Consider the following 19320-nt stretch of genomic DNA (forward strand, 5'->3'; position numbering starts at 1 on the left):
GTCTCTCACCACCCTCTGAGTGAAGAAGATCCCCCTCATGTTCTGGTTAACTATTTCAACTTTCACCCTTAATGCATGACCTCTAGTTATAGTCACACACAACCTTGGTAGAAAAAGCCAGCAAGCATTTACCATATCTGTACCCCTCATAGTTTTGCATATCTCTATCAAATCTCCCCTCATTATCCTACACTGTGGGGAATAATCTATTCAATCTTTCCCTAAAACTCAGGTACTCGGGTCCAGGCAATATCCTTGTAGATTTACTTCGAACTCGTTCAAGTTATTGATAGGTTTCCTGTAGGTAGTTGACCTGAACTACACACAATACTCCAGATTAGGCCTTATCAATGTCATATACAACTTCAACATATCATCCCAACTCCTGTACTCAGTATTTTGATTTATTAAGGCCCAATGTGCCAAAAACTTTCCTTGCAAGCCACATTATCATCCAGATCAACGTTATAGATGACAAACAACAACTGAACCAACACCAGTTGCTGGAGCACGCTACTTTTCACAGGCATCCATTTAGAGAGGCAACCATCTACTACTGCTAATCTCTGGCTTTTTCTGTGAAGCCAATGTCTAACTCAAGTGACTACCTCATCCTGAACATTAAACAACTGAGCTTTCTTGACTAACCTTCTGTGCAAGACCTTATCAAAGGCCTTGATGAATCCATGTAGATGACTTTCACTGCCTTGCTTTCATGAACTTTCGTGGTAACTCTATAAGATTGGTTAGACATGCCCTACCATGCACAAAGCCTTGTTGACTATCTCCAACCAGTCCCTATCTATCCAAATATTTATAGATCCGGTCCCTTAGAATATCTTCCAATAACTTGCCCAACTGATGTCAGGCTCATTGACCAATAATTTTCTCACTTAGTTTTAGAGCCTTTCTTAAACAAGAAAGGCTCTAAATGCTTATTAATGTGCATTTGGTGAAAGATTACCATGGCTAGATGGGAATGCAGAGTTTATAAGACATTAGGGAGCAGAATTACACCATTCAGCCTACTCTGCATTCAGTCAGGGCTGATTTTCAGGGTATGATCAGGACAAAATTCTTATTAAACAATGAAGTGGGCTGGAAGAAGAGAGTGGAGCTCCAGTTCATTATCTAAATGTACATAATTTAATTTGATAGCTTAGACATAAGCTGAAGTAATTATATTATGAACATAATTTGACAGTGTTGTAATGTGACTTCTAACTGTGAATTATCTCAGTGACATCCCTCAGCCAAGTGGAATTCTGTTGTAGTCTGGCAGACTGAGCTCTATCTTGCTGAAACCAGGCAGCAACTCTCAGACACCTCCCCTTATGCCTCGAACAGGACATCACTAAGGAGAAGCAGGTCATTGTCTCATACACTATCACCAACCTCATCAACTCAGGGGATCTGAGTTGCCACCAACATCATATTTCCCTTACCCCTCCATGCTAATTTCTACCTCCTACCCAAGATCAAACCTGACTGTCTTGGTAGGCCCATTATTTCGGCCTGCTCCTGCCCCTCTGAACTCACGTCTGCATACTTTGACCATTGATTCCAATTGTCCCCCCTTGGTTCTGTCCATTCTATCTACATCTGCGACACTCCACAGGATCTCGATCATTTCAATCACTTTATGTTCCCTAACCCTAACTGCCTATTTACACAATAGATGTCCAGTCTTTAAACATTTCTATCACCCTTTAGGAAGGCTTAAAGCTCTCTGCTTCTAACTGGACAACAGACATAATTAGTTCCCCTCCATCATCACCCTTCTCCATATAGTAGAACTGGTCTCACCCATAACAATTGCTCTTTCTCCAAACCATGAACAGCCACTTGAATAAGTATTATTTCATGTTTTTAGTGTCCTCCACAGTTAAAGCAGATGGAAATAATTGTCCATCATCTATCATTTCCTTATTCCCCATTATTAATACATGGAATACATATTTGTTGGGAGTTATGAAATATTTTATGATATCTTAAGCTACTGCTTACCTATCTTAATTGAATTTACAGATCTACCTTAGCCAATTCATCCTCATACTTATGTAATTACTTATATTTAAATTTAAGACACTAGTTACAAAATTGAATATATGACACACAAATCTAATATAACATTCTATCATATAGAATCATAAAAAATTACAGCACAGGAGAAGGTCATTCAGTTCATCATCATAACTCCTCTGTGGATCATTTACAATAAGTTTGATAATTAATTGTCTCTTAGTACACTGGACCAGATCTAAAGTTGCCTATATCCTGGTTGGATTCACATCTTGTTATCCTGGAAGCTGCTTCTGATACCTTCCATAAATTTGTCATTATTATTATTTATGGCAATTTGTATTTCCTAGCCAATTTATTCCCCATATTTATTGTAGGGCCTTTATTTCTCATTTGATGGTCCACAAATGGTAAAGTTACATTTTGGAGAATCTATTGACAATAATTGTTTCCTGACTCTTGTTATTTCCCTCTCTTCTCTCCCTCCACCCTCTTCTTACTTGCTACCATCAGGGAGGAAGTACAGGAGCCTGAAGACACATAGTCAACATTTTAGGAACAGCTTCCTCCCTTCCACCATTTGATTTCTGAATGGACAATGACCCAACCCATGAATAGATTATATATATGTTTCATCTTTCAATTTATAGTTTTTTTAAATGTATTATACTGTATTGTACTGCCACAAAACAACACATTTCATGGCATATGCCAGTGACACTAAATCTGATTCTGATCCTGAGTCTAATTCCTTATGTCCACCCATATTGATTCTGCTTCCTCGATTTCTGATCTGAAAAGCTATTTCCCTAATATCATAATCTCATACTTTCCTAGCAAATATACTGTACCATCTTCATTTCCTGCTATTCCATATAAATAACCAAATATCTTGGAATATTTAGCCTTGGTCATTATACAACAATGGATAACATTGGAATAATCTCAGCAGGTCAGGTAGCATCTATGGAGAGAAAATCGAAGTTAACAGTTCAAGCCAGTCAATTTCCATTAGAACTTTATCTCGATAATGACTCTCAGATCAAACCAATTTATTTATTGTTGTATAATTGAATCACCCACCTTGTTTTGTGTTTTCAAGTCAAAAGACTTTAATTTTTGGCCTGTACAGTGTTCCCCTATTTTGATCTAATTTGCTGTTTCATCTTTAATGTTACATATCTGCTTTTTCTTAAGGGTAGACTTTGGCTCTCATTATTACTGTACTGCAATATGACTTTGTTATTTCTCTTTAAAATCCTAAAATTCCCCTCACCTCATTCATTGCATTTGACAGTTTGAAAATATAAATATTGGTATAAAGGGATTTAATTTAATTTTTGTTCAGTACCTTGCAATTCCTTCTAAAAGTGTTCATTTATCTCTTTGTACAAGTTCTTTGCGCGACTCAATGGTCTCATGATTACTTCCTTCTGCTGTGAAAGGATAATGAGTTTCAAGGGGAATGCTCTGAACTTTCTACTTGTCCGTCCCTGGTGTTCACCCATTTGCTATATTTAAGGCAGAGCTCTATAAGTTTTACACTCTAAAGGGGATGAATGGGCATGAAGTTGGTCAGGAGTATGCCTCGAATTTAAAAGTTCAACAATTGAATGACACAGCAAGTCTGAGCATTCCATTTCCATCTCTATTACATCTCTTTGCATTCCAGTTATGAAAATGCTATGTTTATAAACATTTTCTGCTGAGGCCCTTCTTCAGGACTGAAAACGAAGGGGGAAGATGCCAACAAAAATGGTTCTATAAAATATGCTATTTTACGGTTGATAGGGCTTTAGCAGAGCAACATATGCCACCAACCCAACCTATGGAAGAGGAACCTACAGAAAGCAACTAAAGCCAGTGAAATCAAGCTGGGGTTGAGGCAGTAAGAAGAAAATGTTCTGGGCTGTTGATTATAAACCCCAAGTCACTTATTGCAGCACACAGATGTAATTCATCTTTCAGAGTCTGCATTTCAGCAACAATAAGCATTTTTTAAAAATGCTGCCAAGTCATTTTCAGACCAATAGATACAACTTAGCACAAAGGAAATATGGTAACAAATTGTGATTTCCGTCTTCATTGCACTGGTGACAAGGATATTATTTTGACTTACACTGACAGGGACAGACAAATTTTGATACCTGTGAAATGCTGCCACTGTTTCATTAAAGTATTTCTGGTATTTAGGCTGTATGCCAGTGAAATCCTTTGATGGAGGCAATGTAATCAGTAGAACAGAGACACCTCAGCCCCCTATGAACTTCTGGCCAGACCCAGAGGGATTGGAAAATCCCCATCGGCATTAAAATAAGGAACTAACAAGCTGGTCACAGTTTAAGTGACCATGATATGTGACATGATTGATTCCACTCTAAGGGAGCAAGTCTGTCACCACTAGTCAATCTGGCCAGCTTTGTGAGTGCATTTCCATACCTGAGTGCTGAACAGAGTGAAAATCATACAAAGAGCAGTTGGAGAAGAGTGTCCAGTTTCAATTTCTCCTGGCAGTGAAAAATAGGCAACAAGTGCTATCTTGGCAGCCGAGTTGGAAAACAACTGGGTTACTTTATCCAGATTTAGAGTCAGTCCTTTGCTTCATCTATTTCTGTCAAAAGACCATGCAAGCATAATTTTATTCATTTAATTTTACACTGTTTAGCTTTCTTGGATTTATTTAGTACCAATATCCATTACTTGTGTTCTTGAACAATGAACTGGATACTAAAATACTTGATAGAGGTATATAAGATTATGAGAAGGATAAAAGGGTGAAAGCACCTAGTTTTCATCTCAAGGAAGAGATGTTTAAAAACAAGAGGGCATAAGTTTAAGATCAGTGGCAAAAGATTTAAAAGAGTCATCAGGAACAACCTCTTCATCCAAAGTGTGGTGAGTATTTGGAATGAGTTACTAGAAATAGTGGTAGAGGCAGACACATGAGCAACATTTAAAAAACATCAAGGAAAGTACATGGACAGGAGAGGATTAGAAGGCTATGGTCCTAACTAGGACAACAGAGTCAGCATGGAGTTGTGCTGAAGGGCCTGCTTCTTTGTGTATGATTCTGTAACTCAATGTCAAACAAGCAAAATGGGATTATTTCACTCTTCAGAAACAAAGACTTTCAACCGCATGCTTATGAAAAGGTAAGAGTAAACTTCCTTTCAACTCTACGGATTTTAATAGAAGTACTGTGGAGATCATTCTGACTGGTTGCATTACCGACTGGTATGGAGCACGGGATCTTAAAAAGCTGCACAGGGTTGCAAACTCAGCCAGCTCCATCACAGGCACAAGCCTCCCAACTATGGAGGACATCTTCGAAACACAATGCCTAAAGAAGGCAGCATTCATCATGATGGATCTTCAGCATCCAGGACATGCTCTCTTCTCAAAACTACCATCACGGAGGAGTTATGGGAGCTTAAAGAACGATTCCTTCCCCTGTGCCATCGGATTTCTGAATGATCCATAAACTCATGAGAACCACCTCAATATTTTACTCTCCTTTTGCACTATTATTTAACTTTTTGTATATTCTTATTGTAACTTATAGTTGCTTTTATGTATTGTACTGTACTGCTGCTGCAAAACAACAGAATTTCATAACATGTTGGTGATAATAAACCAGATTCAGATTCTGATTCTGTAATTGCTACATTAATGCTACATTCAATAAAGCAGAGTTCTGACAGCAGTTGCTTCAATCAAACATTAACCCTGCTATTTGTTGTCTTCAATCCTTAACTAATCAGATTTAATGGAAAATCCTACACTTGCTAGTGATTGGCACTGTTCCAGGCAAACTGCCGTGATGACTAATGACAGATTGCCTCTGGGAAAATGCTTTGGAAGCACATTTCTGTTTTGCGCAATTGAATTGCCTAACGGATGACGCATTTACTGATCCCATTTCATCTCCCAAATGACTTTCCTGAGTTTATGATGTGACATATCATAACCTACCTTTGAAACAGCCTTCAGTTCACTGAATACTCTTGAAAGCAATTATCAAACATTATCTATTGCTGAAGGCACATTAATAGAGTAAATAAGGAGAAGTTGATTCCTCCAGCATAAAACTCATTAACCAAAAGGCATTGGCAAAATCTCACCGGCAAAGATTTGTAGAGAGATGAGGAATTAGATCTTGTTGTTATGATTTGGAATGTGCTGTTTGCACAATTCCCCAGAATATTTTCTGAAATCAATCTCCAGAATGCAATCATTTAATACATAGGTTTGGAAGGATTTAAGAATTTTATCATTAATAATCAACTTAAGCTTCCACAAAGAGCTCATTGCGATGGGAAGAATCTTCACTATGCAGCATATTTCCTCCACTGAAGCACAGCATATGTTAATAACTTTTTGATGAAACCTTCCTGGCGTTGCAAACCTGTACACATACAGGTACATTGACTCAACCCTGTTTTCCCCTGAATAAGAAGTGCTGAATTTCTGGTAAACTAGAGTGATAGTGTTGTTATGATGGATAGACTTCACCCAGTGTATTCAGAAGTTAGGATAAGTCATTAAGAAATGGCCATTTTAGTGAGTCATAGTTATGTCATTCTCACTGTTATATATTTCCTGCATCATAAAAATTATGTGTTATACACTTGAGTGCAAAAGGTTTTAGCATCACTGCAAGTTTTTTATGAAGGCAATTTCTCATCAAATAGAAGACCAGAAAGACTGTAATTTGCTATTAACTTAAAAAACCCCTGCAGGTGTTTGGAATCCATTCCCAGTAGGTAGCATTATTTATGCTATGTTATCACATTAGAAATTATCAGGTTCTAAACTATTATGGGACATCTGCTCAGAATGCTAAATGTTTCTGAAAGCCCAATTCTTCTAATGGATGAGTTTGCATTAAAAATAAAGTGGAATATAGGCAAACGAATTGACCATGATACCATTTCAGGAACAAACTACTTCCTGTTTCCATTTAACAGAGGTGGAGTTAAGCTTGGATCCACTATATTAAAACTTCTATAATTGTTACCATTGGTCCCCGTGCTCACCTCACCTTTTAGTGTACTTTAGAGCACAATCTCCAACCATCAGATTTTGTGAATCCAGGGAGGACAAATTCAATTCAGACCATATGTCACAAAAAATATGGTCAGAAAATCAGGTAGCTGATGTGTGGTTCTCTTGGCAACAGGTGAACGCTCCAGAAAATGCAATTCAGATCACTGATACATCAGTAATTAAGGATATGTGCTGCTTTTTTTCCTTGTTTTTTTCATTAATTTTGACATAGAAAATTGAGCAATTATCGAATATTATGTAGAGTTGTTAGATATTGAACCCTTGCATCCAACTCTAAGTAACACCTTAGAAATTATATTTTTATCAACCTTGATCCCAATTGCTGTCTTACAAAATTTCTATCAGTCTGTTATATGCGAAGTTAGAAAAGTGTTTAATTGGAGTAAGGGGAATTATGAGGCTATCAGGCAGAAAATTGAAGGCTTATATTGGAAACAGATGTTCTCAGGGAAAAGTACGGAAGAAATGTGGCAAGTGTTCAGGGGATATTTATGTAGAGTTCAGCATAGGTACTTTCCAATGAGACTGGCAAGTTATGGTTGGGTACAGGAACCATGCTGTACAGAGGCTGTAATAAATCTAGTCAAGAAGAAAAGAAAAACTAACTAAAGGTTCAGAGAGCTAGGTAATGGTAGAGATCTAAAAGAGTATAAGGCTAACAGGAAGGAGCTTAAGAGAAAATTAGGAGAGCCAGAAGGGGCCACGAGTAGGCCTTGGTGGGCAGGATTGAGGAAAACCCCAAGCCATTCTACAAGTATGTGAAGAGTGAGAGGATAAGACTTGAAAGAATAAGACCTATCATGTGAGACAGTGGGAAAGTGCGTATGGAACTGGAGGAAATAGCAGGGGTACTTAATGAGTACTTTACTTCAGTATTCACTATGGAAAAGGATCTAGGTGATTGTAGCGATGACTTGTGGCAGACTGAAAAGTTTGAGCACGTAGATATTAAGAAAGAGGATGTGCTGGAGCTTTCGGAAAGCATCAAGTTGGATAAGTCGCCGGGACCAGATGAGATGTACCTAGGCTACCATGGGAGGCAAGGGAGGAGATTGCTGAGCCTCTGGCAATTATCTTTGCATCATCAATTGGGATGGGAGAGGTTCCAGAGGATCGAAGGGTTGTGGATGTTGTTCCTTTATTCAAGAAAGGGAATAGAGATAGCCCAGGAAATTATAGACCAGTGAGTCTTACCTCAGTGGTTAGTAAGTTGAAGGAGAAGATCCTGAGAGACAGGATTTATGAACATTTGGAGAGGTATAATATGATTAGGAGTAGTCAGCATTGCTTTGTCAGGGGCAGGTTGTGCCTTACGAGCCTGACTGAATTTTTTGAGGATGTGACTAAACACATTGATGAAGGAAGAGTAGTAGATGTAGTGTACATGGATTTCAGCAAGGAATTTGATAAGGTACCCCTTGCAAGGCTTATTAAGAAAGTAAGGAGTCAAGGGATCCAAGGTGACATTGCTTTGTAGATCCAGAACTGGTTTGGCCACTGGAGGCAAAGAGTGGTTGTAGACGGGTCCTATTCTGCATGGAGGTTGGTCACCAGTGGAGTGCCTCAGGGATCTGTTCTGGGACCCCTGCCTTTTTGTGATTTTTATAAATGACCTGGATGAGGAAGTGGAGGGATGGGTTAGTAGGTTTGCTGATGACACAAAGGTTGGAGGTGTTGTGGATAGTGTGGAGGGCTGTCAGAGGTTACAGCAGGACATTGATAGGATGCAAAACTGGACTGAGAAGTGGCAGATGGAGTTCAACCCAGATAAATGTGAAGTGGTTCATTTTGGTAGGTCAAATATGATGGCAGAATACAATATTAATGGTAAGACTCTTGGCAGTGTGGAGGATTAGAGGGATCTTGGGGTCCAAGTCCATAGGATACTCAAAGCAGCAGCACAGGTTGACTCTGTGGTTAAGAAGACGTATGGTGTATTGGCCTTCATCAATCGTGGAATTGAATTTAGGAGCCGAAAAGTAATGTTGCAGCTATATAGGATCCTGGTTAGATCCCACTTGGAGTGCCTCACAACAGGAAGGATGTGAAAACCATAGAAAGGGTGCAGAGGAGATTTACAAGGCTGTTGCCTGGATTGGGGAGCATGCCTTAGGAGAATAGGATAGTGAACTCAGCCTTTTCTCCTTGGAGTGACAGAGGATGAGAGGCGACCTGATAGAGGTGTATAAGATGATGAGAGGCATTGATCGTGTAGATATTCAGAAGCTTTTTCCCAGGGCTGAAATGGTTGCCACAAGAGGACACAGGTTTAAGGTGCTTGGAAGCAGGTACTGAGGAGATGTCAGGGATAAGATGTTTACTTGTAGAGTGGTAAGTGCATGGAATGGGCTGCCGGCAACAGTGGTGGAAGCGGGTATGATAGGATCTTTTAAGAGACTTTTAGAAAGGTACATGGAGCTTAGTAAAATAGAGGGCTATAGGTAAGCCTAGTAATTTCTAGGCACCACATTGTGGGCCAAAGGGCCTGTATTGTGCTGTAGATTTTCTATGCTTCTATGTTTCTAAATTAAAAGAAATACTGCCATGATGATCATAGTCAGCATCTATGTAATCTCTGCTTTACGACTGACTCAAATATTGATGAAAGCATGCTCAGAGTCAAGGATAATGTCTTGGATGATGTATGTTAGCATCTCTCAGCTGTGATTTAAAACATGATTTTACTCATAAAAACATATCTAGGATTATTTCAAACAGATTCGTACTTACACAGGTTTGTGAAAGGGCATTTTGACACAAAGTCTGTAATTAGCAAAGATTTTAGCCAGATGTAATTTCTCTTAGGATAACCTTGTTAAGATTTTAGTTGTGATAGAGGAGAGGAAAGGCCAATTAATGGGCACAGCTAAAAGCAAGACAGCCAGGGAAGATTCTAGGAGAGAGGTTGCTGAGCTCTTAATCAACATCCCATCCATGTTCAGCTACCCAAGGTCACTCAAGAACAAAAAATGACATCCTGTCTGCTAGGCAATTTTCCATTTTTCCTAAGTTTAGTTTAATTCTGATTCATTTATTTTTTTTTTGCTGTTGAATTTGAAAACAATTTGCAATGTTTGGTAAGTGTTGCTTTTTCTATCAGATTGTAGTTATAAAGATATGTAGGACACTTTGAAGATCTCAAAATATTTGAACGCATATAAAAAAATGGCCAAAATTGCATGTTGGAATCATTCCATAAAACTTTGTGCCTTACTGTGGAGCAGAACTAAATTTATCTCCACAGAATAGACTTCAGGGTTTATTACAACCTTTATAAATATTTACAAACGATATAAATTTATCAGTTAGACTGACCACAGCCATTCTATTTTCAAATTCAAGACGTTTTCCACTGCATCTTCGGTGGACCAAAATCAGGGGTTAAACTCCCATTATTTGAGCTAAATTTGGGTTGAGGGTCTGCAGTTATTTAAGTGAGGGGCTGCCATTAAAATTGTTTGATCCATGCATTCTAGGTGGTGGCAAATTCTGTGATATTTCAAGTATATTAATTCCACTGCTCTCAATGCAATCAGTTGAATGTTTTCTGTAGTTCATTTTATTTCTGAGGCCCAACATCCGCAGCATTTTGCGTTTGCTTAACTTACAAATATGCCTAACTGCACATTTTACGGAAGAACTTCTCTGCCCTAATTCCATATAACATTTATCATAAACCATCCAGTTACAAGTTTTTGGTTTGTAAAACTCTTTGGCTGTTGCATGCTGGCAATTCATCAAAGTGAATGTTTTCAGGAAATGACGAGAAAATCTTGAAGAAGACATGAGCACCATTGGGAATTAAGCTGTTTGCTCCAAAACTTGCATTATGTTAAGATTGTCTTAACCATTGTGATAAATTGAAAATTACCACAATAGCATATGTTCTGCATGTTGCAGAGGATATTGTTTTATTGTTGTCAAATATACCTAGGTATGGTGAAAAGTTTGTCTATATTTATGCAGATGAAGTCATTACATAATGAATTGAGCTAGAATAAGGTAAAGCAATAATGATGCAGAGCAAAGGGTAAAGACTACCAGCAAGGTGTAAAAATCACCTGCAAAGTGCAATGCAGGTAAAGAATAAAGTGCAAGATCAAAATGAAGTAAATTGTGAGGCCAAGAGTCAGTCTTATTGTGGAAGAGGTGCATGCAAGAGTCTGATATCAGTGGGGTAGAAGCTGTCCTTGAGTCTACTGATATGTGCTTTCAGGCTTTTATGTCTTCTGACCAGTGAGAGAGGGGAGCGGAGAGAATTTCTGGGGTGGGTGAGGTCTTTGATTATGCTGGCTACTTTATTGATGTAGTGGGAAGGATAGATGGTGTCCATATGGAGAAGGATCATTCCTGTGATGTGCTAATACAGAGCAGTTGCCAGACCAAGCCACTAGGCATCCAGGCAGAATGTTTTCTATTGTTTCCACGTTTTAAGATGGCACTGGTGAAGCACAGTGATGACTTCTGGGTAGCAAACAAAAGATTACTGCATTAATCACACTTCTTCTTGGATGTGATCACTGCATTCAATAGCTTCCTTTTTTTTGGAGCTGAGCTGTTAGACCATCTTTACAACCTGACACTTGTACAGTCTGAATTGAAGTCTGGAAGGTGCAGGGTGGTGCAGTGTGGCAAGTAAGGACCGAACTGAGGAGGCTTGGCCTGGAAAAGAGAGCTGATGGCTGGCCTTTTCTGGAGACCTCTCCTGGAAGTTCCGGGAGTCTCCCACATATAGATAGCGGCTCTCTGACACCCACAAATTATATACAATATCCCGGAAATCGATTTTTCTGCGAGCGAGCGAGTGAGAGAAAGACAGAGAGAGAGAGAGAGAAAGAGAGAGAGAGCAAGAGAGACAGTGACAGAGATAGAGAGCAAGTGAGAGAGAGAGAGAGCGAAAGAGAGAAAGAGCGAGCGAGTGAGAAAGAGAGAGAGATAGTGATATGGCACAGTGTTCCAAAAAAAGAAAATATAAAACATACTTCACCCCAGACTACAGTAAAATGTACTCCTGCCTAATAGGGGTCAAAAATAATGACCATGTTGCTTGTCGCACTGTTTGCAACAGTGACTTTTCTATTGCCCATGGTGGGTTAAAATATAAAAGGCATGTTGAGGTGAACTTAACAGGTGTCATTTGTTGATGAGCATAGCTAACGTTATTTAAACTGGCTGGCTAGCTGGTAAGGAGCTACTCTATTGCTGACATCCCACCTCTCCCAGTATTCTCCTGCAAATTTATGGTGTTACCTCCCTGAAATGAGTTTTTGCAGGGTGGGATGTCTGTGGAGAGGACTTGGAAGTGATGCGATGCAGCAGAACTGAGTCAAGACAAGCAGAGGCAATACAGCATTGAGCAGGGCCCGAGAGTGAGGGAAGACCCGAGGTCTGATCAATTTAAGAATCATGCTGAATTGGAAAAGTTGGGTATGGGCTGAATCGGGCCAAAGAGCATATTGAAGTGGCAGGACCTGGGTCTGAGAATGAGGAGTGACTCAAGATTTGGATGATTTCAGTTCTGGGCCTGATTGAAAAGGTCAGGATGTCAAAGTTGGAGGCAAGGGACAGGCTAGTTCAGCTCACTGTGTTACAAAGCTTACTCATCACTGCACTGACAAGGCTGTGGCCTGCATCTAACGGGCTCCTGAATCAGCTGCAGTGAAGACTGGCTTCATGCTATGAACTCACTTTTGTGAACTTCAGTTTTGAATGTCATTTGCACAATTTGTTTTTTTTTAAATGTACATTGAGGGTTTGACCATGTTTTTTAATAGTTTCCATTGTGTTTCTTTGTTTTGTGGCTGCCTATAAGGAGACAAGTCAAAAACTTGTCTATACTATAGCTTGTATAAACTTTAAAAGAAGTGGCTAAGAGTCAACAGGGAGATGCTGAATTTCTTTAGCGTTCTGTGGATGTAGAGGCATTAGTGTGCTTTTGTGGCTATGACATCAATGTGATTGGACCAGGACAGGCTTTCGCTGGTGTTTACATTTAGGAGCTTGAAGCTCTCAGTCTTCTCAACCTCAACATCATTGATGTAGACAGGAACATGTGCACTGCCGCCCTTTCTGAAGTCAATGATCAGCTCATTTGTTGATGTTGAGACAGGACACCATGTCACTGAGCTCACTTCCTGCACTTCAACTCATCATCATTTGAGTTGCAGCCCACTACACTATAAAATCTGCCATTTTATAGACGGAGTCAGAGCAGAATCTGGCCACACAGTGATGCATGTACAGGAAGCAGAGTAGGGGGCTGATTGCACGATTGTGGAGCACCAGTCTTTAGAATAATCGTGGCAGAGGTGTTGCTGCCTTTTATTTAATGATTGTGTTCTGTTGTTCAAGAAATTAGGGATCCAGTTACATAGAGAGGTATTAACTCTTAGGGTCCAGAGTATGATTATACAATTGATTGGAATTTTAGTATTGAAGGTGGGACTGTAGACAATATAAATAGTCTGACACAGGAGTTTTTACAATCCAGATGCTCCATAGATGATTGTAGGGCCAGAGGTTTGGCATCTACTGTAGACCAATAGGCAAATTGTAGTGGGATGTTTGTCTGGAAAGATGGAGCTGCTGCATTCCAAGAACACTTCATGGTGATAGATGTTACAACCACTGGACAGTATCATTAAAACACACTATCTTGTTTCCCTTGGGTACTAGAATGATAATGATCCTCTTAAAGCAGGAGGGAACCACAGCCTGAAGTAGGGAGAGGTTAAAAACATCTGCAAATACCCCTGCTAGATGGCCTACACAAGATCGAAGGATGTAGCCAAGGACACGACTCGGGTGCAATGTTTTCCACAGGTTCGCCAACTAGAATACGGATCTTTTGTCCGTGATGGCTACTGAAGATTCCATTGCCCTAACCACTGTCATACCTATTCCCTTCTGTTCAAAATGATCATAGATTGTGTTAATACCTTTGGGAAGAGAAGTGCTTTAGTCAGCAATGCTGCTTGGCATCATTTTGTAACCCATTATGGTGTGTAAGCCATACCATATATGATAACTGGACTAAGACTTGACTTTGGACTGGTACAGTCTCTTAATATTTCTGTTACTTTTATAGAGAGTATATTTTGATTTCTTGTACAGATTAAGGTCATGTGATTTGAAGACTGCACCTAGATTTCAGAAGAAAATGGACCTCCTGGTCCATTCAAGTTTTCTGGTTTGCAAATATCCAGATTTTATCTCCAGAGTTCAGTGTCTCAAAAGGCCTTTGAGATGTGAAGCAACTCTTGTTGTTAGCAATGAGAAATATATTGTTTGGTGATGATAAAATCCCTCTTTACTACCATCATGTAGATACAGATTAAACTGGTCAGCAACGTGTGCTTGCAATTGGCATCTTTGCTCTTTAAGACCAAACACTGCCAGGGTATGTAGGACCCTGTTCTTGGAATACTATACATCAATCAGTAATTTCCAGCTGAACATTGCAAAGAGGACACCTTAAGCAGTGTGTGCACATGGGAGGAGTGGTGATGAAACGGGAAGGTAATGTCCACCAGCATTATAATTATTTATGTAATGATTCAGCTGAACAACACCTCCAGAAAACAGAATAATTCCTGATCGTTTAAGACCATAAGATATAGGAGGAGAAGTAGGCTATTTGGCCCATCGAGTCTGTTCCATCATTCAATCATGGGCTGATCCAATTCTTCCAGTCGTCCCACCACCCCCCCCCCCCCCCGCCTTTTCCCCTATAGCCTTTGATGCTCTGGCTAATCAAGAGCCTATCTATCTCTGCTTTAAATATGCCCAATGACTTGGCCTCCACAGCCACTCGTGACAACAAATTCTACAGATTTACCACCCTCTTGCTAAAGTAATTCCTGTGCATCTCTGTTCTAAATGGACGTCCTTCAATTCTGAAGTTGTGCCCTCTTGTCCTAGACACCCCTACCATGGAAAATAACTTTGCCATATCTAGTCTGTTCAGGCCTTTTAACATTCAGAATGTTTCTATGAGATCCCTCCTCATTCTCCTAATTTCCAAGGAATAAGCCCAAGAGTTGACAGACATCCCTCATACAGTAACCCTTTCATTCCTGGAATCATTCTCATGAATCTTCTCTGACCCTCTCCAATGTCAGTATATCCTTTCTAAAATAAGGAGCCCAAAACTGCACATGATACTCCGTGTGGTGTCACGAGTGCCTTATAAAGCCTCAACATCACATCCCTGCTCTTATATTCTATACCACTAGAAATGAATGCCAACATTGCACTTGCCTTCTTCACCACTGTTTCAACCTGAAGGTTAACCTTTAGGGTATCCTGCACAAGGACTCCCAAGTCCCTTTGCATCTCTGCATTTTGAATACTTTCACCCTCTTTTCCACTGCCAGCAATACTTTCCTTACCACTCAAGGTTATCCTGAAACCAACTCATATGCTTCTACACACATGTTACATAAAGTTTAGAATATAAATGCTCTTTATTTCCAAGCCAGTCTGAATAAAGTTCAGTGCTCACTTTTACGGGCTTTCTATGGTTTTTAAATTATTCAATATTTTTACAACCCCAAATACCAAAGGAAATGAATTAAAGAAGGCAGATAGAACTTTTTTGCTAAGTTGAATAAATGGTGAGAATCAAAGCTGTCAAATTAAATGGAATGGATGGATGAGGAGCAAGTCTGTAGCCTGGACCAATTTCATCAGTACATTGTTTTGATTTTCCCCCACTGATGTGCAGACTTGCGAGTTGAGAGGAGTGGCTTTCAAAAATAACTTCCTCCATATAGCACAGGCGACATTTATCTGAGGATACCATTTATAGTCTTTCAGCAGTTAGACCTGCTAACTCTGTACATCCCCGTGAACAGGAAATATGTTTACTAATGTCAATGGATTGAATTTTGCAGACAAATTTCTATGCACTCCCAACCAGAAGTAAATTTCTAGGCACATTGCATTGAGCAAACACTCACCTTCCCTGCAAAAGTGAATCTTTTATTCAATGGAATCTGTATTCCTGGAATCATTGAATCTACAGGCCCTTCGGCCCACAATGTTGTGCCAACCATGTAACCTACTCTACAAGCTGCCTAGAATTTCCCTACCGCATAGCCCTCTATTTTTCTAAGCACCATGTTCCTATCTAAGAGTCTCTTAAAATACCCAATTGTATCCACCTCTACCACCATCTCTGGCAGTGCATTCTATGCATCCGCCACGCTCTGTGGGAAGAACTTACCTCTAACATCCCCCTTATACCTACCTCCAAGCACCTTAAAACTATGTCCTCTCATGTTAACCATTTCAGCCCTAGGAAAAGGCTTCTGGCTATCCACACAATCTATATCCCTCTTCAACTTATACACCTCTATCATGTCACCTCTCATCCTCTGTCGCTCAAAGGAGAAAAGGCCAAGTTCACTCAAACAAAATATTTATCCGGAGCTGATTATCTGTTATTTGTGAAGTGGGGTGCCGTGCACAATCATAATCAATTGAAAACGGATGTGGGAGCACTGAGGAACATCGGGAAATCTCCAGGAAGACTTTCTTCATTGCTGCTGCTGCTGTGAGGTCTGGGACTCTACTGGGAAGAACAGGCCCCCAGTCCTCAGGGTCGCGTTGCCGATAGTCATCTTGATACGCTCGGCAGAGGATGGTGCTTGGAGAAGCTGTGCCGGAGGGGATGTTTGTCGGCTCAGAGGTTTGACAGACTCGGAGTCCGCTGCAGTCAGATCGCTTTCGGTGTGTGCTGTGTCTGCGAGGCTGGGTTCGACGGAGCTTTCATTGTGTGCTGCGTCTGCGAGGCTGAGTCAGGCGGCGCTGTGGAAGTCCATAGTGGGGGTATTTCCTTCTGCCGCTGGCGTGGGATGGAGAGTCTGTCAGGACCCTGGGGACTTGAGGAAACTGTGTGGTGATTTCTTTTGAACTTATAGTCCTTTAACATCTTTGGACTATTTTTACTGTGCCCATGGTCTGTTTTTTTTTTATCAATTATGCTATTGTTTGCACTGTTGTAACTAGATGTTGTAACTATGTGGTTTTGTGCAGGTCTTGTAGCTTTAGTTTTTGGTCTTGTTTTGTCTGGTGGCTTTGGAGCTCCTTTCCGGAAAACACGCTAAGACGGTAGCGCGATATTAATATGCAGCAGCCTCTCCGGACTCTGGATTGGGGATTGCCAAACGTTATGTGGATTTTCTGGTGTAGTCTGTTTTGTCATATGCTTTTGTGATATCATTCTGGAGGAACGTTGTCTCATTTTTTAACTGCATTGCATTTGTGGAGTCTAAATGACAAACTGAATCTGAATCTGAAAATATTAACAGATCATTTAATAAATTAAAGTAAAAGTTGGCTTGTAGACATTTGTGACAATAATTTGTGAGTGGGTTAAAATAATTTTGTGAAACTTTGCCAACATTTTGCACACAGTTAATGTTGCACATTTTATGAATGCAAATAACCAGGGATTTTGCATAGCAATAGCACATCCAATCAGTTTTTGCTATTGTTATTCCATAAAACTGGCAACAATGTCAGAATTCTAACACAAGTCAAGAATATATTGCACTGTAAATCATCCTATGAAATTTTGTAGATTATCCACAATGATAATGTTCACAGGATTTGGTGGAGGCGGGTGGGGGTGTGAGCTTGGGCTGATTGTATTGAACTTACAAAGATATTTCACATCAGACCTCAGCATCATGTCTGAGGAGACACACACATCTTCCTATAGTTGAATAAAATACCTCTAGGAACTCCAAAAATATATTTTAAGTATCTGGTTAATTTAAAAGTACTTCCCATGGCTTCAGAAGAATATGAATATGCCACAATGACTATTGTCCAGTAGCAGTGACACTGTGCATGCAACGGGATGAAGTACTTTAAGAGGTTGCTGATGAAACATATCAACTCCTGCCTACGAAGCAATTTGGCTCTGCTCTAATTTGCGTACCTCAGCAACAAGTCCACAGTAAATGACATTTCATTGTCTTTTTACTCAATCCTGGAACATCTGGACAGTAAACACCAGGATGCTCTTCATTGACTACAGCTGACATTCGATAATATCATCCCCTCAGAACTAATCAATAAGCTCCAAGACCTAGGCCTCTGTGAAACAGAGCCTTGATTTCCTCATTTGCAATCACAGTCAATTTGGATTAGCACCAGCATCTCCTCCACAATCTCTATTGGCACAGGAGCACCGCAAGGCTGAATGCTTAGCCCCCTGCTCTACTCCCTTTATACATGACTATAAGGATAAACACAGTTCCAGTGCCATATTTAAGTGTCATTGGACCACTGTCATTGGCAGAATCAAAGGTCGTGATGAATCATCATTTAGGACGGAGAATGAAAGTCTGAAAGTGATGCCACAATGGCAACCTCTCATTCAATATCAGCAAGACCAAGGAACAAATTTTTGACTTCAGGAGGTAAAAACTAAAGGTCTATAAGCCAATCCTCATTGTGAATCTGTGACATACATCTTCTTTGATAATACAAAATTGTGTAATACGCTGGGAAAGGCTTGACTGCTAACATAATGGTCTTTCTGTAGAAGCAGTGTCTGGATTATGGTTAGAGATAACAGGTGCTTTGGAATGAGAGATATCCATGAGGGGAGTGTGCTTTTGTGTTGTGTGCCTGACACCGGTGTGATCTGGGTCTTTTGTTTGACAGGAGATGAAGTGAGAAGACGCTGGAGAGAACAGGTTATAAGATTTGTCCCAGTAGGGGATCGTGATTCAATGGAGCAAGGTGCCAGGGTCTACTGAGGATTGGTGAATATGTATGAATTTTGTAAGAGTTGAGCTCCAACTTGTGCACCTTTGACTGTTTAATTGTAATGGGAACTTTTTGTTTTTTGCTTTCTTTTCTTTACTGACCCTTTTGTTAAGATTCATAAATATGATTTCTTTAATTGTATGCAGTGTGCTGTCTGTTATTTCTTGGCACTGAGTTGTAACAGGATAGCAAATTACACTGCATCCACACAAACTGGAGTTTGCAGGAAGGGGCACTGTTGATAGCAAATTCCATCCTGTGAACTTCCCAACTAATTCTACCACTCCTACTTTTAAAGCCTTTACACTTCTCTGACATCTAACAAAAGATTCAACCCTTTCCGCTTTTCCTTCTTGCTTCCACTTCAGTTCTTTGGACTCATAGATGGTGGATTAGCCTCTACCATAGATCAGACAAAGGGCTCTTGTAAACCGAGTGAACAAGCAG

Source organism: Hypanus sabinus, chromosome 14 (assembly GCF_030144855.1).
Source record: "Hypanus sabinus isolate sHypSab1 chromosome 14, sHypSab1.hap1, whole genome shotgun sequence".
Classification (NCBI taxonomy): Eukaryota; Metazoa; Chordata; class Chondrichthyes; order Myliobatiformes; family Dasyatidae; genus Hypanus; species Hypanus sabinus.